Genomic DNA, 20,573 nt, shown 5'->3' on the forward strand with positions numbered 1-20,573 from the left:
TCTAAGAAATGAGCTGAGCAAGCCAGGAAGAGACTACTTCTGTAGTCTCTGCTTCAATTCCTTCTTCCAAGTTCCTTCCCTGAATTCCTTCAGTGCAATGGTGGAGAGTTATCCGGATGTATATGCAAACAAACCCTTTTACAGGTTGCTTTTGCCATGGTCTTTACCATAGAGACAGAAAGCAAACTCCTCTTGCGTTACACTGGCAGTTAGGATTCTAACATGGGATCCAGGAAGGCTGGCATGACTGGAAGCTCACCTGCCTCGAGGGTGGGTTTGGACTGGGCAAGCACCAGGTAACCCTCTGCTCTGAAGACAGCCCTAGGCCCACTCGGATCCGTGGTTGCTTTTACGTCAGAAGATCTTGTCTGAGAGTGATGATACTTTGATGAAGTCTGAGCTGAGAGATGAGGTTGGGAGGTAGAGGCTACAGGGTGAGATGTTCAAGGTCATCCTTGATTATGTAGTGAGTTGGAGACTAGCCAAGAGTACACGAGACTGTCTTGAAATGGGTGAATGAGTAGATGAGTGAATGAATGAATGAATGAATGAATGAATGAGAAAGATATTCCATCACTAGGTACTGTACCCTGTGGAAACAGGTGTTAACTCGCTCCACCCTTATGGTCCCATCTATGTATACATTCACCCAAGCATCCCTTAGTAGAGGAATGACTGAGGCACAAAGAATAAATGGCCAGTCAGCTCATGACCACAGTTAGTAAACTGAAGATTTCACCAGGCTGAGGGGATTGGAGCACCCACCTTCTTCCCTCTTCCTATCTCTTCCTTAGAACCCTCCGAGATTACCTCCATTCCCCTCTTGATCCTTTTCCCTGATCCTTGATCCTTGATCACTGCATCTGGCCACTGACAATCTGCTAACAGTCAACTGTGTTATCTCTGGCCTGGATTCTGTTTTGAGGCTCAGGCTGAAGCATTCTGCTCCATGTCCGGAACCTCTACTTAGATACTCAACTGTCTTTCTTTTTGCTTCATAATAAAATTATTATATTTTCAATGTCTCCCACCAACAGCCAGTTCTCATCTTGCCAGTTCTGTAGGTCTGAGTAGGTCTGCAGAAGGCCTTAGTAGGGTTACGTCTTTCTCTGGTAGTTGATTCAGGTGGGCCTGCACTTTCTAAGTCACTCGGGTTATTGGCAGAGTTATTTCTTTATGACTATGGGGCTTCCAAGCCAGGTGTTTACTGGATGCCTCTGGATGCTCCAGAGGCTGATCCCTTACCAGGTCCTCAGCATGACCTGTAGTGCAGCTAGCTAAGAGAGAGCCTATATATCATGATGCAATTACAGAACAGACATTTTGTCCCTTTGCCATATTCCATTAGCTGGAAGCAATAGCCACAAGGTCTGTCCACTCTTGAGGGCGGAGGTTTATCCAAGTGTGTGAGCATCAAGAGGCAGGGAAATCAAGAGCCAACCTGGCAACCCAGATATCCACAAGTTTCTTCAGCATGCTCACAGTGGGACTCACTACCATCTAACTATGGCGTCTGTCTTCCACAGATCCCTGCCCAAAGAAGTAGTACTCAAGGCAAGGCCAAGAGCCAGCCTGGACTCCCTTCTCTGGTCAAGTTCATGCATCGACAACCATCAAGGCCTGCTCTTTTGTCTCTCTCTCTTTATTTTATTTATTTATTTATTTATTTTTTTGGAGCTGGGGATTGAACCCAGGGCCTTGTGCTTGCTAGGCAAGCACTCTACCACTGAGCTAAATCCCCAACCCCTCTTTTGTCTCTTGAGTGTCTCTTGATCCTTTTCTCCTCTTTACCTGAGACTGAAGCTGCCACCTGCATCACTCCATTTTTTTTCCTTTCTATCACTGGCCACAGCTACACTGTAGAAACGAAGTTCTGATTACAATGTATCTTTATACTGCACTTGAAGCTTGTGTCCTCACAGGCCTTAAGGGACCATCAGACCTTTTGTACTTTAGCTCTTTGCACTGTTTTCTAGAAACAATCCTTTGTTTTCCTTTGTTTATTAGTCCCGATGATCAGGACCAAGCTCAGCTCCGATTGCCCTTTCTTCTGGGGAACCCACTCTCCCTCCTCATGGCTCTCTAACCTTCATGCCACTCCTACTCACCCACAAAAGTGTCCTTTCTCAATCGCCTGCTCTTCTGAGCTAGAAGCCCTGTGAGACAGGAGGGCACACATCTTCATGGCTAGCATGTGTTTTTCAACACTGTGAGCTCTCAAGTAATTGGCAAGTGAAGAAAATAATAGATGAAGCCTTGGCTCTCGGTCTACCCTTAAAAATATCCCCAGCCTTCCCTCACAGCAACACCCAGCACTTGCTCCTACCGGGCTCTGTTCCAGTTGGCAGACCTTTGTAAATCGAAAGTAGTATGATAATAGAAGCACCTTTGTTTAGGGTAATATTTCTTTCCTATTATGGCCAGTCCAGTCCCAAGACATTTCCTGATGTACTCAAGTGACATCAGTGCCAGGACGTCACCTATTTCCTCTTATGCCATATTTGTCCTTTTGCTGTGTCATTAGAGTTCTGTAAAAATAGCTGACCAACAGCAGTACATATAGTTCCTTGTGCTGCCCGGGAACAGTTCTCTGTCCACCCTATGGGGAGGCCCACAGCTGCTCCCCGACATTCCAAGGGATACATGCTCTCATCTTCTGGGAACAGAAGGGGCATTTGTTCCCTGAGCCCACTCTGGAAGGACAGCTGAGTCCCCAGTCCAGCCAGGTCAGCCTGTCCTGAGCATCAGGCTCTGGTTCACACAAGTGATTGAGCTTAATTGACAGGTGCGAAGTGTGTTCTTTCTAACCCCACTAGATTTACTTCTGCCTGTAGGGGTAAGGCAAACTCACTTGGGAGCCCAATTAGCTGTGTGTGTGTGTGTGTGTGTGTGTGTGTGTGTGTGTGTGTGTGTGTGTAGAGAAAGACAGATATGTTTCTGTGAGAAAGTGGTTAGAAAGAGTCTCAGCTATAGAGAGTCAGAGATGGAAACAGAATCTCTAAGGGGAGAGGAGAGGCAGAGAAATAGACAGAAGGCAGCAGAGGAGGAGAGAGGCAGAAAGCTATAACCAAAGAGATAGTCAGATAAGAGAGCTGGGGGTATATGCACATGGGCACTGCTGGTGGCCTTTTCGGTGGGTTAAGTGCACACAAATGGAAAATGGAGCAGGGTAGAGTGTCAGTCCCATCTGGAGGACCATGTGTGAGGGAGGGACAAAGTGAGCATCGGTATAGTTGTTAATGTATTCCCAGGGGCTGACAGGGGTTGGGGGATTCTGGGAGGGAGAAGGACTATGTCAGATGAGACCGGAAGGTTTGCGTTTGTGTAGCAGGAGGCATTAGCTCGGCCCTGGGTCAGCTCTCTTGCACACAGACGAGGCTGGGGGACATGCTAAAAGAAGCCTAATCATGATGGTGGGGCTGGGATGCTCCGGATCGGGAAACTAACTCTACCTGGGGGAAAAGAATTCTCTGGGATGTTTTGAAGAGATCAGAAAGTCTAAGCCACACTCAAATAAAGTCTGTTGGACTGTCTACTGGCTTCTGAACACACTGAGTGGGGACAGGTATCACATCGGCCCATCCCTTGTGCTTCATGGATTACCTCATTGTGGAAAGATTATCACCTCCACCGTGGGGTTGAAGATACGATGCGCAGAGAAGTTGAACAATTTCCAGAGCACCATGCTACTCACAAAAGGGCAGAAGTGGGCTTTGAGCCCAGAAGGGTCCAGACTCAGGGCTGATACCCAATGTGTGCTCCTGTAAGCCACAACTGAGCTCTCAAAGCTGCCTCGGTTCTGTTTTTCCTTCTTCTTGAGACAGTGTTTTACTGTGTAGTTCTAGATGAACAGACCAGGCTCATGCCCAACTCAGCAATCCTCCTGCCTCTGCTTTTCAAATGCTGGCATTACTCAGTTCTTTGATCAAGTTCTTCCTAAGGAGGACAGAGGAGGATATAGAGGATAACAGAAGAGCTGACTTCCTGTTCCGGCTCCGCCATTTCTAGCTCCAAGATTGTGAAGTAGGCTGTCTTGTGCTTCAGTCAGGGGCAGTAACCGAGTGCATGAACCCTGGCACCACACTAGCTGCCCCTCCGTGACACTGACCACTACCAGCTGGGTACCTTTGCTCTTTACTTAAACGATGTCAGCCACACATTCTTCCTGGTAGAATCAGTACAAAGAAGGGCCTTTTCCACGAGGCTGTGACAGTGGCATGGCTCCTGTCTTGATCTTTCCTGGCATGAAGTAAGCTGCCAACACATGTCACCTGTACTTTTCTTTTTTTTTTTTTTTTTATTAACTTGAGTATTTCTTATATACATTTCAAGTGTTATTCCCTTTCCCGGTTTCCGGGCAAACATCCCCCTCCCCCCTCCCCTTCCTTATGGGTGTTCCCCTCCCAACCCTCCCCCCATTGTCCCCCTCCCCCCAACAGTCTAGTTCACTGGGGGTTCAGTCTTAGCAGGACCCAGGGCTTCCCCTTCCACTGGTGCTCTTACTAGGATATTCATTGCTACCTATGGGGTCAGAGTCCAGGGTCAGTCCATGTATAGTCTTTAGGTAGTGGCTTAGTCCCTGGAAGCTCTGGTTGCTTGGCATTGTTGTACTTTTGGGGTCTCGAGCCCCTTCAAGCTCTTCCAGTTCTTTCTCTGATTCCTTCAATAGGGGACCTATTCTCAGTTCAGTGGTTTGCTGCTGGCATTCGCCTCTGTATTTGCTGTATTCTGGCTGTGTCTCTCAGGAGCGATCTACATCCGGCTCCTGTCGGTCTGCACTTCTTTGCTTCATCCATCTTGTCTAATTGGGTGGCTGTATATGTATGGGCCACATGTGGAGCAGGCTCTGAATGGGTGTTCCTTCAGTCTCTGTTTTAATCTTTACCTCTCCCTTCCCTGCCAAGGGTATTCTTTTTCCTCATTTAAAGAAGGAGTGAAGCATTCACATTTTGATCATCCGTCTTGAGTTTCGTTTGTTCTAGGGATCTAGGGTAATTCAAGCATTTGGGCTAATAGCCACTTATCAATGAGTGCATACCATGTATGTCTTTCTGTGATTGGGTTAGCTCACTCAGGATGATATTTTCCAGTTCCAACCATTTGCCTACGAATTTCATAAACTCGTTGTTTTTGATAGCTGAGTAATATTCCATTTCGGGTGCTCTACACAGTCAGAGAAACTTCTCTAGTAACGAACTATAGAAATGATCCCTGAAAGTATAGTCTTTCACCTGTACTTTTCATCTGTGAGGTGATTCCACTCTTATTTTACACGGAGTCCTGCTTACATGTGCACAGGGGATATGTTCTAGACGCCCTCATGATACCCACATCCTCTTACATAAAAAGAGCAATGCATTTGCATGTAACCTACACTCCCCTGCTTAACCCATACAGGTTATTTATAATACAGAACATGATTTAAGCCTGTACATGTTCAGTATGGATGCAATCTTAAAAAGTGTTTCAACTCATTTTTTTTTCCTGAGATGAAATCTTGCTGTTGGGCTGGCGTCGGGCGAGCCCCACCCCCCCTCCTCACTCACAGTGCCTGTGGAGCTGACACCTGAGTGTAGGTAGAATAGGAGTGGCATGGGGGTACTGCCCGTGAGGCTGGCTGGCTAACTCTGCGGCACTGTCAGGTATCAGATATTACTGTTCCCGTTAAACACAGCGCTGGGTTCCTATAAGGCACGTGAAAGGATGGTCTTGGCGGTTGGCAAATGGTGGAGCGTGAAGGCAAGGCGATGTCAACACGTGACTGAAATATTTGTTTGAACATGGAAAACGCACCAAAGAATCCCAACATTGTGGTCCAGAGAGCAGCAGAGGAAGGGATCAGACACGCCTTAGGAAACACTAGTGTTTGAAAAGTGTGTGAATCCGTGTTCACTTGGCACATGTCATATCTCTGCTTGGGCCAGTTAGTTTGCTCAGTACCGGAACATAGCCACAAATACGACATCGGTGTGGTACCCAAGGAGGTGTTTCAGGGATGAGACTTTTACTGTAGTAAGGGGGATTTAGGAGGGCATTTCAAGAGGACAGAATAGGACAAGAAAGTGGGAAGAGAAGCTTTAGAAAGTCTTTGGGGATCCACAATGTTGGACATGAAACCTGCAGCATAAGGGGAAGTGATTGTAGAACGGGTGTTTGTAGCAGTCTTGGGCAGTCTTGAGTAACAGTCTGTCATTTGAAAGATAACGAGGTACCATAATGGCCACTCAGGACTATAAATCTATAAGGGTAGTAATCACGAATATAGAGATCTAGTCTTTAAATATATTTTAAAAACTGATTCATTTAGTTTTATTTCATGTGTGTCGGTGTTTTATCTCAATGTATGTCTGCGAGAAGGTGTTGGATGCCCTGGAGTTGGAGTTATAGACAGGCCTGAGCTGCCGTGTTAGTGCTGGGAACTGAACCTGGGTCCTCTGGAAGAACAGCCAGTGATCTTAACCCCTGAGCCAAAAGATCACATCCTGAATATAGATCACAATCTAGGCCAGAAAGGAGCCTATCAAAACTTTTCCAAGGCCTTCCACAGGAGGCCTACACACTGCTGTGTGTGTCACTGCCAAGTCCCTAGTGATTCCTGAGACGTTCCAGAACATTTTGCGAGTATTCAACACCAAACATCGACAGGCTGAACAAAATGGCCTTCACCATCGCTGCCATTAAGGGGGAGATATACTCACGTGGTGTTGAGGAAGACAGACACTGACCTCACCTAGAGGGCTGGAGAACTCATGGATGAAGAGGTGGAGTGTGTGATTGCCGTCGTGTAGAGCCATGACAGTACAAGATCCCAGACTGGGTCTTCAACAGGCAGAAGGATGTGAAGGGTGGAATAGTACAACCAGGCTCTGGCCAACAGTCTAGACAACAAGCTATGCGAGGGTCTAGAGCGACCAAAGAAGATGAGAGCCCACAGGGAGCCCTTGTGTCTGAGAGGTCGGCACAAGACCACTGGCCACTGAGGCCGTGCTGTGGGCGTATCCAAGAAGAAGTGAACCTCTGAACCTTTGCTGTTAATAGCTGGTATGCCAATGTGGGGAATGCTTTTTCAAGGCGAGGAAACACACACTTTCTTAGACTCCTAGTAATCGATCGCACGGAGTGAGCGACTTGAACTTCGCCCAGGCTCAGCCTATGAAGGGGCACACATGGCAGTAGACTGTACGTTCACGTAGGTTTCCACATTGGAGGTATTTATATATGTCACTATCTTTCAGTATCAAAACCTGATGTGTCACTATAGACTGTTACAGAATAAATGTATATGGCAAGGTAATTGTTCAGGAATGAAAAGGTGTGCCAACAGAACTCTTGTGAGTTTCATCTCGTGACATTCGGGGCTCTTGTTTTCGCAATGTTTCACTGTGGTAAAAGAGGTAGATTAAAGTCGTTGCAAATCAAAGCGATTCTTTTTCAGCCTACGAAATGAATGCCAACTTGCCTTTTCTTCATTTCCCACACATTTGCATAGATCTGTCAACTTCGCTGAGCAATCTTCTAAGGGGAATGCTGGATTCAGAGCTACGAACACCCATGTACTACCAAATTGCTTTGCCCTGGCTTCTTCGGATCACAGCTCCATGCCCTTCCCTTCACCCTCTCAGGAGCACACTCCTCCCTGAAGGTTTAGAGGGAGTTTGAGAAGATGGAGAAACTTAAACAAACCAACACTGCCAAACGGAGTCATACTTCTGAGGAGTCACTGGCTGTTTTCAGCTCCTTACTTTGCCCTGTGTATCTGAGGTTAACAGTTATTTGGCCAATCCTTGGAGAAAGATATTTTCCCGAGGACCTCTCTTGAGTAGGTCCAAGTATTTGAGTGTGCATTCTGCTGGAGTAGAGGATTCTTTTGCCTTTGGTGGGGTTAAAAGGGAAGACCTAAGTGGGGTGGTGGTGCGTGGCTTTAATTCCAGCTCTCGGGAGGCAGAGGCAGGTGGATTTCTGAGTTTGGGGCCAGGCTGGTCTACAGAGTGAGTTCCAGGACAGCCAAGGCCACACAGAGAAACTCGGTCTCGGAAAAACAAACAGACAGACAAACAACAACAGAAAGAAGGGGTAGAGAGTGCCTAGCAGAGGGATGATGGTGCCCTATTGGCTGACTCTGCTTCTCTATTATTGCAACCGCCATTTGCAGATAGTCACACGGTTGCTCAGTGGTTTGTGTCCATCTGATTGGCTGCCAGCTGTCCTAAGCGATTGCCAGACATACTCCAGGTTTGTTTGCAAGACATATCAGCTCTGCCTGCGTTTAGGCTGCTAACCACAACTGTCAAAGTCTACAAAAGAAACAAAACCTTCAGGCAAGCAGAGTCTCGGTTGAGCGCACGTTTTGTTTTCTGCTGTGTTTATTTCAAATTAATATCGCAGATCAAGCCCACAGCTAAATAGCACATCTGCCTGAGGTTCGCACAGCCATTCACAATATGTTTTTATTCCTTTAATTATGGCTTAGAATCCTTTTGACACTCTCTCAAGTAACAGGTGGTTTTCTGACCATGATAAATGCTAAATGCTGTGGAGGGTAAAGCAGTTAGGCATTGTTTTCTTAGCTGTGGTTGCACCTAGGCCCCTGGCAGCTTCTGATTTAGCAGCTTGCAATAGGTTGGAATTCCTGGGGGACTTTACTTAACCCTTAGTTCCCTAAAGCCTGTTTTCAAGGCACCGTTGGGTGGGGCGTCTCATTATACCCAGCTGCTTAGCAGATGTACTTTTTGTATTCTGGAAGGTGGAAGTGGGGTTGAAGGTAGGTCAAAAAGTTAATATGCCAACATTCTGAAGGGTGATGGGAGTAGAAACTTGGTGATATTAAAGGTGATTTGAATTTAGATTTTTTTTGAAGAATAAAAGCATTCTTTTATATATCTGCAATGGATGATAACAATTAAATAAGTCACACATGAATCACTGGAGTTGGAATGAGGGCAAAGACCTATTAGATCATACAGCCAGTTCCCTAGAGAACGCAGACTTATTCTCCGCAGTGTGCTCAGGGTGCTTTGTACAGTCTTTGAAAGACTTGAGCAATTGGGGCTTTCCATTATTTCCCCAAGGGCAAGGCTTTTCTTTATAAAGTACCTCAGTGCTTGCCTCCTTCATCTGAGGTTTCCACTTTAAAAAAAAAGAAAAAGCTTATTTACACGGTGCACACAAAATCATCTGCAACAAAGAAAGAAATTACGCGTACTCATTTCCCAGAAAACAATATGCCCTTGGCTGCCTTCCGTGTGCTCCTGTTTCTGATTTTTACACCTGGTTTTCCCATAGTCCTCGGAGAAGGACGTGGAACGGATACATCCTCTAGAGGACTTCCTAGCACATCCCACTACTGCTACTCACACAAGACGCTGAACTTCTTTATTTGAAGCTGGGGAGAGAGGTTTTGAAATCAGGTCTGCTCAGACTGTCCACAACTTTGGGATAAAGAACCTCTGTCACCCGGGAAACACGAAGCACTTAGCATTCCTTTCTCTTTGGAACAAACTTGTCTATTCTGTGCTCTTTGCATCCAATGGGCTGATCATTAAGGGCATATGAAGAGGCTCCAGGACAGACACCCTGCCCCGAATACCAGGCAGGGACTGGAGTCCAGTGAGGACAGAAGGTTGCACAGACCTTTCTGTGGAGTTGCTGTACTTTGTTGACACAAAGGACTTTTCAATTCCAACAGGTCAGAGTTTACGAGATTTCTTTTCTCTTCTCATTCAGATTTTACGGTTTGAAGAGGCTGGTTCTAGACCCTAGAAGTGATTATGAGAGGGGATTATGAATAACGATTTATGGAGATGGTGATTATGATTTGCAGACCTCGGATCTGTCCCCTACTGTTGGAGGGCAGTGGACTCAACATGCCCGGCCACAAGCTGAGAAAGGAGGAATGGTGAACCAAGCTTACAGCCTTGGAAGACTTCCTAAAGAGGTGATAGGGCAGACGTAGGAATGATGTTGATGTTGGTGTTGAGGGATTGAGGTAAGGGCTATGACATAGGACATGAGGAACACAGTATGAGTATAGGGCCAGGGGACCTCAGAGAGCCCAGGGTTGGATTCTAAGAAAGTTTGAACTTGAAGGATAGATTCCAGGGAAGGAAAACAAGACAGAAATAGAAGAGACAAAGGCAGTGGAGGGAGTGGGAGAAGGTCCCTGGGGAGGGGGCACAGAAGCCCCATGCCTTGGAAACCTTGTCTGCTTGCCAGCTTTGGATCTCCAGAGAGGCCACTGTCCTCATTTTCTTGACAAACTCACCACGGCTCAGAACAATGTGGTGTCATCTCCTAGACTGCGTAGTCAACGAGAGCTAGGATTTCAATCTCTTCAAACCCTTTGGAAGGGAAAGGGATGTTGGAAGCTGATAGCTCTTGGAGCTGTGTAACTCTGGAAGCTGAGGCTCTCCCAGTGACCAGAACCTCTGTTTTCCCTCAGTATGGAACAGAGACAGAGCGTTAGTGCCTCAGTTTACCGGAAAGAAGAAAAATGGTCCCCTTAGAATCCATCAGGTCTTGTAAGTCTTAAAATGACTCATACTGCATTGACTTAGTGCCTCTAGAGTCTCGTCATCCTATCGGGGCTGAGCCAGCCCGGCCTGTGGGTGCCAAGCTCAGCCCGCAGCCATGGGCAAGGCAAATATGTAGCTTTGTGGTCATGGCCTTTCAGTAGGCATGCAAAATATGGGAAATATGAGAACACTCTGTACCCCAGAACAGGGAGGAGGGACAGGAAAGGCAGAGGGGTGGCAGACACACCGGGAACACATATCAAACATGGTTATTCCTTCCACTGGTGTGAGGCTGTGCCTCTCCTCTTAGGCCTTAGTCACTCGGAATGTCATTTCTGTCACATCGACGCAACTCCACTATCATTGGGCCAGAATAGCCATCTTAGAACAAATAGTCATAGGCATGGTCCAAAAACATACCGTGGCCCCTTCTTAACCCTTCCAGCCACTGCAATAAACACATGGACTGGGGGGGGGTCTGTAAATCTCCTCATATAGCACAAAGTCCAGTTTATTAAAGAGTGCTGAAGGTTTCATATAATGTGCATAGTTGTGTACTGAAAATACATCAGAATGGGGACAAACAAAATAAGGCACTGGCAGACTTGGTTTCTGCTGGGGGTTCACTACTCTGTCCGTAGATCATGTTGTGGTAAGGACCAGGCATCACCCTTGAACCTCGTTTACGAGAGCCCTACCATCACACGGTAATCTCCCCGCAGTGTTCCCACCTCCGGCTGCAGAGCATTGGCGGCAAGGTTTCAGCCTGTAAAATTTGGGGATGATATGAACATCCTGACCATAGCTTGACTGAAACTTGAGTGTCACGTAACCCTCACTTGCCTCACAATATTCTTAGAATTTTCTTTTCAAACATTAACAAAGTCTAGAAAAGCCATCTTGGATCCAAGCTGCACCAAAACAGGCGACGGGCTGTAACCGACACAGGCATTAGGTTTCTGACCCCTGATCTGGCTATGAACGGGTTGCTTCTAATCAGGAAGTTCTTTAATCGTGGGTCTCACTCGTTCAGTGGGTTTTGGTTTTATAACATAGTGGTCAGCAGTAAGTTGCTTTTTCTCCCTCTTCCCCCATTTTTCTGGCAGCATCTATGTTATAGCTACGGACGGTCTTCCCCTTCAGATGGGTTGCATCCCGGCAAGCCCTTGGTGAAGCTGAGTACATCTCAAGTTGCAGGTACACAATGTGTGCCTACCAAACACTCTGGCTTGGTGCACACCATCTTAACTGGGCTCTGAACATGTACATCAACCTTCGGTCAGGCAAACTCAGCTAGTGCAAAGCTTAGTTTACACAAGAAGTGCTGACGGTTTCATGTAATGTATGAAGCGGTGAAGTAGAACAAGACAGAGTGGGGAATGGGACAACACACTGGAATTTTAAACATTAGAGATCAAACTGGGATATGGTTGGATCTTTGATGTGAGCATTTGATGATGTGATATGGTAAAAGAGTGGTCAGATGAGCGCCTACATAGTAAATGGCTCTCTTTCCCCTTCTCTCTTCCCCAAGGCGGAGCTTGGAAGGCGAGGTCTATCCTTGATGGAGCCGAGGAGGAAGCTTCCCTTTGCTTTTGAGACAAAGTGAAACTGCAGGTAACCTGGTTATAGACTCTTCTGTTTATGCTGAGGGGTGTCTAAAGAGAAATCGTGAGGTGTATGACAGAAATGATACCAGTGGCTTCTTACAGAAAAACCTCAGGCTGACCCACTGGAGTCAAAGGATGCAACAAGCCTGTGCCCAAGTCTCTGTGGAGAGTCCACAGAAGACCCGTGCAGCTCTGATCTTGTGAAAACATTGGAACGTTCATCTGACTGGTACACTCATCCTGAAAAACAGATGAAGTTACTGTGGGACATGAGGAAAAAGAGTCTACAATTCCTTCTGTACTGTAAAATCATAATGTAACATCTTAGCTAGCTAGCTAGCTTGTCTCCCTCCCTCCCCCCCTCCCCCCTACCCCCTCCCTCCCTCCCTCCCTCCCTCCCTCCCTCCCTCCCTTCCTTCCTTCCTTTTCCTTCTGGCTTAAAAAAAAACTCCTTATCTTCTTTTTCTCAAAGTTCTATTTTTTAGAGAAGCTCAGCTCTCTCTCTCTCTCTCTCTCTCTCTCTCTCTCTCTCTCTCGTGCATGTATAATGTGCTATGTATGAATATCTTTCTTCTCATCTGTTTATGCCTGTGGGGAGGTCAGCGGAAGTCATTACGTGTAATGCTGTATCACTTACCCCCTTGAGATGGTGTCTTAGATAGGATTACTATTGCTGCAATGAAACACCATGACCGAAGCAAGCTGAGGAAGAAAGGGCTTATTTTTCTTACACTTCCACATCATTGTTCATTATTAAAGGAAGTCAGGACAGGGAAGAAACCTGGAGGCAGGGGTAGATGCAAAGGCAATCTTGCATCTCAGATTGCTTAGCCTGCTTTCTTTTTTTTTTTTTTTTTTTTTTTCCGGAGCTTTGGACCGAACCCAGGGCCTTGCGCTTCCTAGGCAAGCGCTCTACCACTGAGCTAAATCCCCAACCCCTCAGCCTGCTTTCTTAAAGAACCTAGGAGACCCACAATGGACTCTGGCCCTCCGCCATTAACCACTAGTTAAGGACGCGTCTCACCAGGAGCCTGCCCTGGTGGCATGGGCTAGGCAGAGTAGGTCTCTCACTTGCAGGTTGCTATAGACAGGGGTGTTGGACCTGCCCCTCGCCTGGGCAAAGCAGGAGCACAGGCAGCAGACCAACTCTGCTATCCAGGCTCAGTTTCAGAAGTTTGCGTTAGTTGGCCCCAACATCTACCCCATCCATGAATTGTTGAAATCGTGAAGGGGCCAGTCCTGTAGCAGATCCAAAGCTATAGAATCTCCATGACACAGGGCAACAACAAGGTATTTGAGAAGAGTCCCTGTGAAGATCCAATATTTCACTATAGCAGAAGCTAGAGGCCTCCAACCAGACCAATGGCTCATTGCAATGAACATTTGCAAGTGAAGCTGTTTGAACAAAAGGCTGTACTATGGGACGCACCATAACTTACACTGCAAGATGGTTTTCTTGCTGTTGTTCTGTTTTTCCTTTGCAGGAGGGAGATTGCAAGGACAGATATGGAGGGATGGGGAAATCAGTGGGGTGCATGATGTGAAATTCACAAAGAATGAAAAAAAATGGAAAAGGAAAAGGAAGAAAATGCCTGGATCTTAGGGAGGCATCCTCTCAGTTGAGGTTCCTTCCTTTCAGATAACTCTGGTTTGGGTTTCAAGTTGACGTAAGACCAGCTAGCATCGATGGCTTCCCACTGACCGGGCAGTACACTGGCTGGCCTTAAGCCTTCATGGCTGTCTAGTGCTAGTGTTCTGAGCATAGGAGGCTTTCTACATGGATGCAGAGTAACAGAAAAGAAATCGTTTCATGGCTCATAGAGCATCAAGTATTCAAACATATAAACCTATGAGGCCCGTTCCTGCTGGCCCAACGCAGCATTTTAACTGACTTTAAGTGTGTAATCCATTGTGTTTAGCATGTCCAGCACACACAGTCACTCTATGTCCTGTTACTTAATAATTCTGTTTGAAGACTTTGCAGGTTTAAATTATGGCTATTTCTTTTCACTTCTGGATGCCATTTTTGCTACTTAGGGTTTTGGTCATTCTGTTTTGTGTGTGTGTGTGTGTGTGTGTGGCGGGGGGTCTCCAAGGTTGGTGTCAGGTGTCTTCCTTGGTCATTCTCCATCTTATACACTGCTCAAGGTCTGTAAGTTGCACCCAGAGCTCACTAAACCAATTTTGCTGTCTAGCTGATCAGCGTGCTCTGGGATCTGTTGATTCCCATACTCTAGGATTACAGGCCTAGCCAGCTTTTATGCGGATCCTTGGGCTACAAACTCCTGTTTCATTTACCTGCTGAGCCATTTCCCCAAGTGTGTATCTTTTTATAGTTAATGGAGCCCAATGTGTGGAAATCATGGGTACTGAAAGCTTTTTTTTTGGATAGTATTTGCATGTCCTCCTTCATGGTATTTATTTTTTTCTTTTTGGGGTGTTTAATTAAGATTATTTGAAAGTTAAAGGCAGGCCTATGATTGTCATCTCCCAAGAGGCCATTGCCATTATTTTGGTTGTTGCTAATTGTTGTTGTTGTTATTATTATTATTATTATTATTATTATTATTATATCACTAATGTCTTCTTACCTAAAGCTACAGTACAGCCAGATATCAGTCGGTGTTTTCCTGTAGTTTATCTTCTCTGTGAAGAGTGACTCTTTTAGTTACCTTTGTGTCACTGTCATCCAATCATGTGACATAGGCAGCTTAAGGGAGGAAAGGCTTATTTAGAGTCATGGTTTAAGGACATTTCATCTTCCCTTGTAGGGAATGCAATTAGAGTCCCTTCTGGGCAGTGGGGATGCAGGGCAGTGGGATGCAGGGCAGTGGGGATGCAGGGCAGTGGGGATGCAGGGCAGTGGGGATGGAGGGCAGTGGGGATGCAGGGCAGTGGGATGCAGGGCAGTGGGATGCAGGGCAGTGGGGATCCAGGGCGGTGGGATGCAGGGCAGTGGGATGCAGGGCAGTGGGATGCAGGGCAGTGGGATGCAGGGCAGTGGGATGCAGGGCAGTGGGATGCAGGGCAGTGGGATGCAGGGCAGTGGGGATGCAGGGCAGTGGGGATGCAGGGCAGTGGGATGCAGGGCAGTGGGATGCAGGGCAGTGGGGATGCAGGGCAGTGGGATGCAGGGCAGTGGGATGCAGGGCAGTGGGATGCAGGGCAGTGGGGATGGAGGGCAGTGGGGATGCAGGGCAATGGGATGCAGGGCAGTGGGATGCAGGGCAGTGGGATGCAGGGCAGTGGGATGCAGGGCAGTGGGGATGCAGGGCAGTGGGATGTAGGGCAGTGGGATGCAGGGCAGTGGGATGCAGGGCAGTGGGGATGGAGGGCAGTGGGGATGGAGGGCAGTGGGGATGGAGGGCAGTGGGATGCAGGGCAGTGGGATGCAGGGCAGTGGGATGCAGGGCAGTGGGATGCAGGGCAGTGGGATGCAGGGCAGTGGGGATGGAGGGCACAGGCTGTCCACACTGTGCCAGGTCGATAAACAAAGATCTACAGCCATTAGGTGGGCCCCATCACCTAAAGGGCTCCAACCTCTAACACAGAGCCTCTAGTTGGGAAATGGGCCTCCCAAACCTGGTCCTGAGGGGGTCATTTCAGATTCAAACCATGACGGAGCCTGTTTCAAGGTTTAAGTTTTATGTTAATCTTAGGTTCATCCTTTCCCCTGTGCAGACTCCAAAGGCCACATTTCTTCGAACAACCATGAAAAATGTTCTTAAGGGTCAGCTAGTATATATTTTGAGCCCGCGAGCCATATGGCGTCAGTTGCACCTGCAGTGCCCCATTGTTGTAACACAAAAGCAGCCACAAACCATATGTAGCTGAAAGGGCGTGGCCGTATGCCAATAAAACTTTATTTACAGGAGCAGGTGGCTGGACTACACTTTGTTTTGCTAACCTTGCTGGAGCGTTCTGGCTTTAACATTTGGTTCCTCAGTACTCCTACATCCTCATATTTTAAAGAAATGTGTTAATTCATTTAACTTAGTCATTAAAACAGCATTGCTGTGTTTTGTAACAGAGGGGTTTTGGAAATACCTAGGCTCCTACAGAACCAGTCGCAGAATTTAGCAATTTCTTTTTTCCTCCCTTTAGTTTACATATTCACTCAGCTAAACAAACCAAACCTAATTATGTTAACTAAGTGACAGCCATGTGTTTTAACTTAGGCACCTCCCAAGTCCTGAAACACCACGTCACTAGCTTAGAGCATGTCACCCCATAGCGCCTTTCGAAGAGCGATCCTAAGATTCTGTCTTCTTTTCTCTCAGGTCAGAGGTGGTGTATCGACAGTTGTGGCTTACAATGGTTTGACTCATGATTTTCTGGCTTTCTAACAGACTGAATGTGTATGCCCATAAATCATTCCGTTTCCCACTTTCAGCACAGTCTTCAATAAATTATCCAAGATGGCCAACACCTTGTTGTAAATAGGATTTGTGTTAGGTGATTTTGACCACCTGTAGGTTTAACATAGGCGTTCAGAGCACCTTTAAGGCAGGCTGGGTTAAGCTACGATGTTTCCTAGGTCAGGTGTACCAAACGTGTTTTGCCTTGTGATAGTTTCAACTTACGTGTGATGGGCTTATGGGTCTGCAACTCCACCATAAGTCAAGAGCCTGCTGGAGAGGAGGCCGAGGCCGAGTGTGGACTGTGGCTTCCTGCCTTCTGCGAGCTCTGTAGCTGTGCCTGTCAATCTTCTGTGTATCTTTAGTGCATTAGATACACATTAAGGGCAGAGATTCACTGGTAGAAAACAAGTGAACAAACACTGCTCTCTTGGACTTGGCATTTTTATAGTAAGATACAAGCAAAGCAACGGTGGTAAAAATACATACATTTTTAAGAATAAGGATAATATCAAGAAACGAGAGAACTCTGTTGAAACACTGACATTATTTTTAGGTGAATGTGTTGCTTAGGCTCAGTGGCAGGGAATGTTGCTGCTACCTGATTGGAATGGATAGGGCCAGAGGGGAGAAGATCTGAGGCAGGGAAGGGAGACAGTTCTGTTGTTTTCCAGGAGTCAGAAAGAACACAACTAAGGTTGAAATACAGTGAAAAACTGGAGTAAAAAGGACCAAAGGGCCTTGGGAATCTGAGGAGCAGAAACGCTGGTCAGGAGTACAGGGAAAAGTGGCCTTGGGATGTGAGCTGTGTAACATGTGTGGAAAGCAGTTGATCCCAGTTAGAGCAGGAGGACCAAGGGACCAGTAAGACTGTGTAGAATAAGAAAGGGCTTCAGCCCAAAAGCTCGGAATATCCAAGATACAATTCACAGACCATATGAAGTCCCAGAAGAAGGAAGACCAAAATGTGGATGTTTCAGTCCTTCTTAGAAGGGGGGACACAATACTCACAGGAGGAAATATAGGGACAAACAGTGGAGCAGAGACTGAAGGAAAAGCCATCCAGAGATTGCCACACCTGGGGATCCACCTCATCTGCAGACAACAAACCCAGTCACTATTGTTGATGCCAAGAAGTGCTTGCTGACAGGAGCCTGATATGGATGTCTCCTGAGAGGCTCTGCCAGAGCCTTACTGATACAGATGAGGATGCTTGCAGCTAACCATCAGACTAGGGATGAGGACCCCTACAGAGGAGTTAGAGAAAGGACTGAAGGAGCTGAAAGGACTTGCAACCACATAGGAAGAACAATATCAACCAACCAGACACCCTAGAGCTCCCAGGGACTAAACCACCAACCAAAGAGTACACATGAGGGGACCCATGGCTCCAGCCACATGTGTAGCAGAGGATGGCATTGTCTGGCATCAATAGGAGGAGAAGCCCTTGGTCCTGTGAAGACTCATTTCCCCAATGTAGGGGTGTTGAGGTGGGAGTGGGTGGGTTGGAGGGGGAGCATCCTCACAGAAGCAAGGGGAAGGGGGATGGGAGAGGAGGCAACCGGGAAAGGGGATAACATTTGAAATGTAAATACATAAAATATCCAATAAAAATAAAAATAAAAAAGGACTCCAGCAGCAATCTCAGAGCCTGCATTACTTTGCACTGGGTCCTCTGCATATATATCATGGCTGTTAGCTTGGTGTCTTTTTTTATGGAAGGCTCCTGACAGTGGGGGGCGGGGCGTGTTACTGACTCTTTTGCCTGCTCTTGGGACCCTTTTCCTCCTACTGGATCGCCTTGTCCAGCCTCGATATGAGGGTTTGTGCCTGGTCTTACTGTGTCTTGTTATGCTATGCTCGTTTGGTGTCCCAGAGAGGCCCACTCTTTTCTGTGGCAGGTGGGGGCACAGGAGGTGGATCTGGGGGAGAGGGGAGGTGGGGCAGAACTGAGTGGCCGTGGTCAGGATGCAGTGTTTGAGAGAAGAATAAGTAAAAATCAAAATAATGAAGGAAGGGGCTTTAGGACATGCTTTGGAGAATTTGGGCCGTTTTCTTAAAACGGATGATTTAGTTGGTACAGCACTTGCTTCACACTATGTTCAATGCCCAGCACCCATGTAGAAAGTCAAGCACTGTGGTGCACACTCATAATCTCATGGCTAGAGAAGCAGAAACAAGTGGATCCTGGGAGCTCAGAATGGGGCAGCCAATCTAGCCTAGTGAGTTCAAGGTCCCCGTGAGAGGCCTGGAAAACAAGCAAACCAAACTCCACGTGGACGTCTACTGAGAATGATGCCTGGGGGGTTGACCTGTGGCTTCCACATGTATGCCCACACACACGCATGCATGCCTGTGCACGTGTGCACCCTCACACATGATGAGAATAGTTAGTCATGTGCATGTCTCCCGCCTACACACAAGAAAATGGAAAGGAAAAAACTGGGGAAAAAGTAAAGACTTTATAAGGAATTCATAGTTTGAATAGGACAGCTCAAATGCGGTGTGGTCCAGAGTAGATGATATGACTTCCCGAGGGAAGGCCTTCACTCTTGATGCGTGGTGCATAGTGGGAACGACATGGCTATAGTGTCACACTGTCCACGTCGTGCTTTATCACGTCACATTGTTTTCGCTTTTAAATTTAATTAAAGTGGGAGGCAGGAAGATTGCCACAATTTAGAAGTCTGGACTGCTAGGTAAGACCATTTTTCACTCCCCTCCAAAGTACGTCTTGCTCTTTGGATATATGTATGCATTTTGAGGTGACCATTGTGATGAAGATAATTTATACATCTATTGTCTCTGACAGTCACTATGGTGTGTGTGTGTGTGTGTCTGTGTGTGTGTCTGTGTGTGTGTGTCTGTGTGTGTGAGTGTGTGTGTCTGTGTGTGTGTATGTGTGTGTGTGTCTGTGTGTGTGTGAGTGTGTGTGTGAGTGTGTGTCTCTGTGTGTGTGTATGTGTGTGTGTGTGTCTGTGTGTGTGAGTGTGTGTCTGTGTGTGTGAGTGTGTCTCTGTGTGTGTGTATGTGTGTGTGTCTGTGTATGTGTCTGTGTGTGTGTCTGTGTGTGAGTGTGTTTCTCTGTGTGTGTGTGTCTGTGTGTGAGTGTGTGTGTCTGTGTGTGTGAGTGTGTGTCTCTGTGTGTGTGTATGTGTGTGTGTCTGTGTGTGTGTCTGTGTGTGTGTCTGTGTGTGAGTGTGTTTCTCTGTGTGTGTGTGTCTGTGTGTGAGTGTGTGTGTCTGTGTGTGTGTCTGTGTGTGTGAGTGTGTGTCTCTGTGTGTGTGTATGTGTGTGTGTGTGTGTGTGTGTGTGTGTGTGTGTGTATGTGATGCAATGACTCTTCCATGAGAACAGTCCCAGTCCTCACTGTTCATATTCACGTGTCATTATTGGTAGAGATTCCTATCCTTACCTCCCCAGCACTGTGATTACAAATGTGTCCCCCACGCCTGGCTTTCTGTGGGGCTGGTGATCATCTTCGTGCAGTGAATATATTATATGTTTTTTTTTACCACCTGAGCTATCTAGCCAGCTCCAACGCTCGCAGACTGGGCAAGTCCTTCACCACTGAGTTACACTCATAGCCAAGGGGACACCTTCAAACCACAGCAAACAAATGACTGCCCATGACCTACGAAGAAAGCTCAAATTCTTTGGCAAGATTTGCAAAGTCTCACACACACACATATTCACCCATGCTCATGTGCCGTTATGCATTGCGGGGTGCAGGTGAGGTCCTGAGTAATCGTCGTCGTGGTGAGCATAGCCATGGCAAATTTCTCAGTGCCTCAGGCCCATGGGAATGGCAAGGCCTTCCCTGGGTCACTCTCACAGGAATGGCAAGGCCTTCCTCTTGTGTGGTGTTGCCTCTGTGTGCAGAAACTGTCAAACCACAGCTTCTTCCTCAGGGATGACTGCAACTGGAAACTGTTCTCCTACAGAGACCTTCTACAAAGAGCCACTAGCTAGCCTCCTCCCAGATTTCCTCGACCTCAGCTCTGTGTAATAAACTTGTGTTTCCAGACTGAGGCTGCCGCACCTCCATTAGAGTACATGGCCCACACAACCCCAGCTTTATTGTATGCCTGTCA

The 20,573-nt window shown here is 47.0% G+C and overlaps 1 long non-coding RNA gene and 2 pseudogenes across 4 annotated transcripts in view; 2 read left to right on the forward strand and 1 right to left on the reverse strand.

The window, feature by feature from the left end:
* Psmd1-ps1 (proteasome 26S subunit, non-ATPase 1, pseudogene 1) overlaps positions 1 to 20,573 on the forward strand; it is a 90,303-nt gene that overhangs the window by 43,945 nt on the left and 25,785 nt on the right. Inside the window, exons 1-3 of one of the 4 annotated variants that reach the window (XR_015620127.1) lie at positions 11,618 to 11,708; positions 12,046 to 12,128; positions 12,224 to 14,130. This is a non-coding gene — a long non-coding RNA (proteasome 26S subunit, non-ATPase 1, pseudogene 1). Of the gene's footprint in view, positions 1 to 11,617; positions 11,709 to 12,045; positions 12,129 to 12,223; positions 14,131 to 20,573 lie in introns of those variants that run through there. The other 3 variants (XR_015620126.1, XR_015620124.1, XR_015620125.1) reach the window with 3 other exon arrangements.
* On the reverse strand, positions 5,153 to 5,277 carry LOC366310 (pseudogene for small nuclear RNA U3 (H3.9); annotated as a pseudogene).
* Positions 5,704 to 7,013, forward strand: LOC108351081 (40S ribosomal protein S18 pseudogene; annotated as a pseudogene).

This window comes from Rattus norvegicus, chromosome 5 (assembly GCF_021556685.1).
Source record: "Rattus norvegicus strain SHRSP/BbbUtx chromosome 5, alternate assembly SHRSP_T2T, whole genome shotgun sequence".
NCBI lineage: Eukaryota > Metazoa > Chordata > Mammalia > Rodentia > Muridae > Rattus > Rattus norvegicus.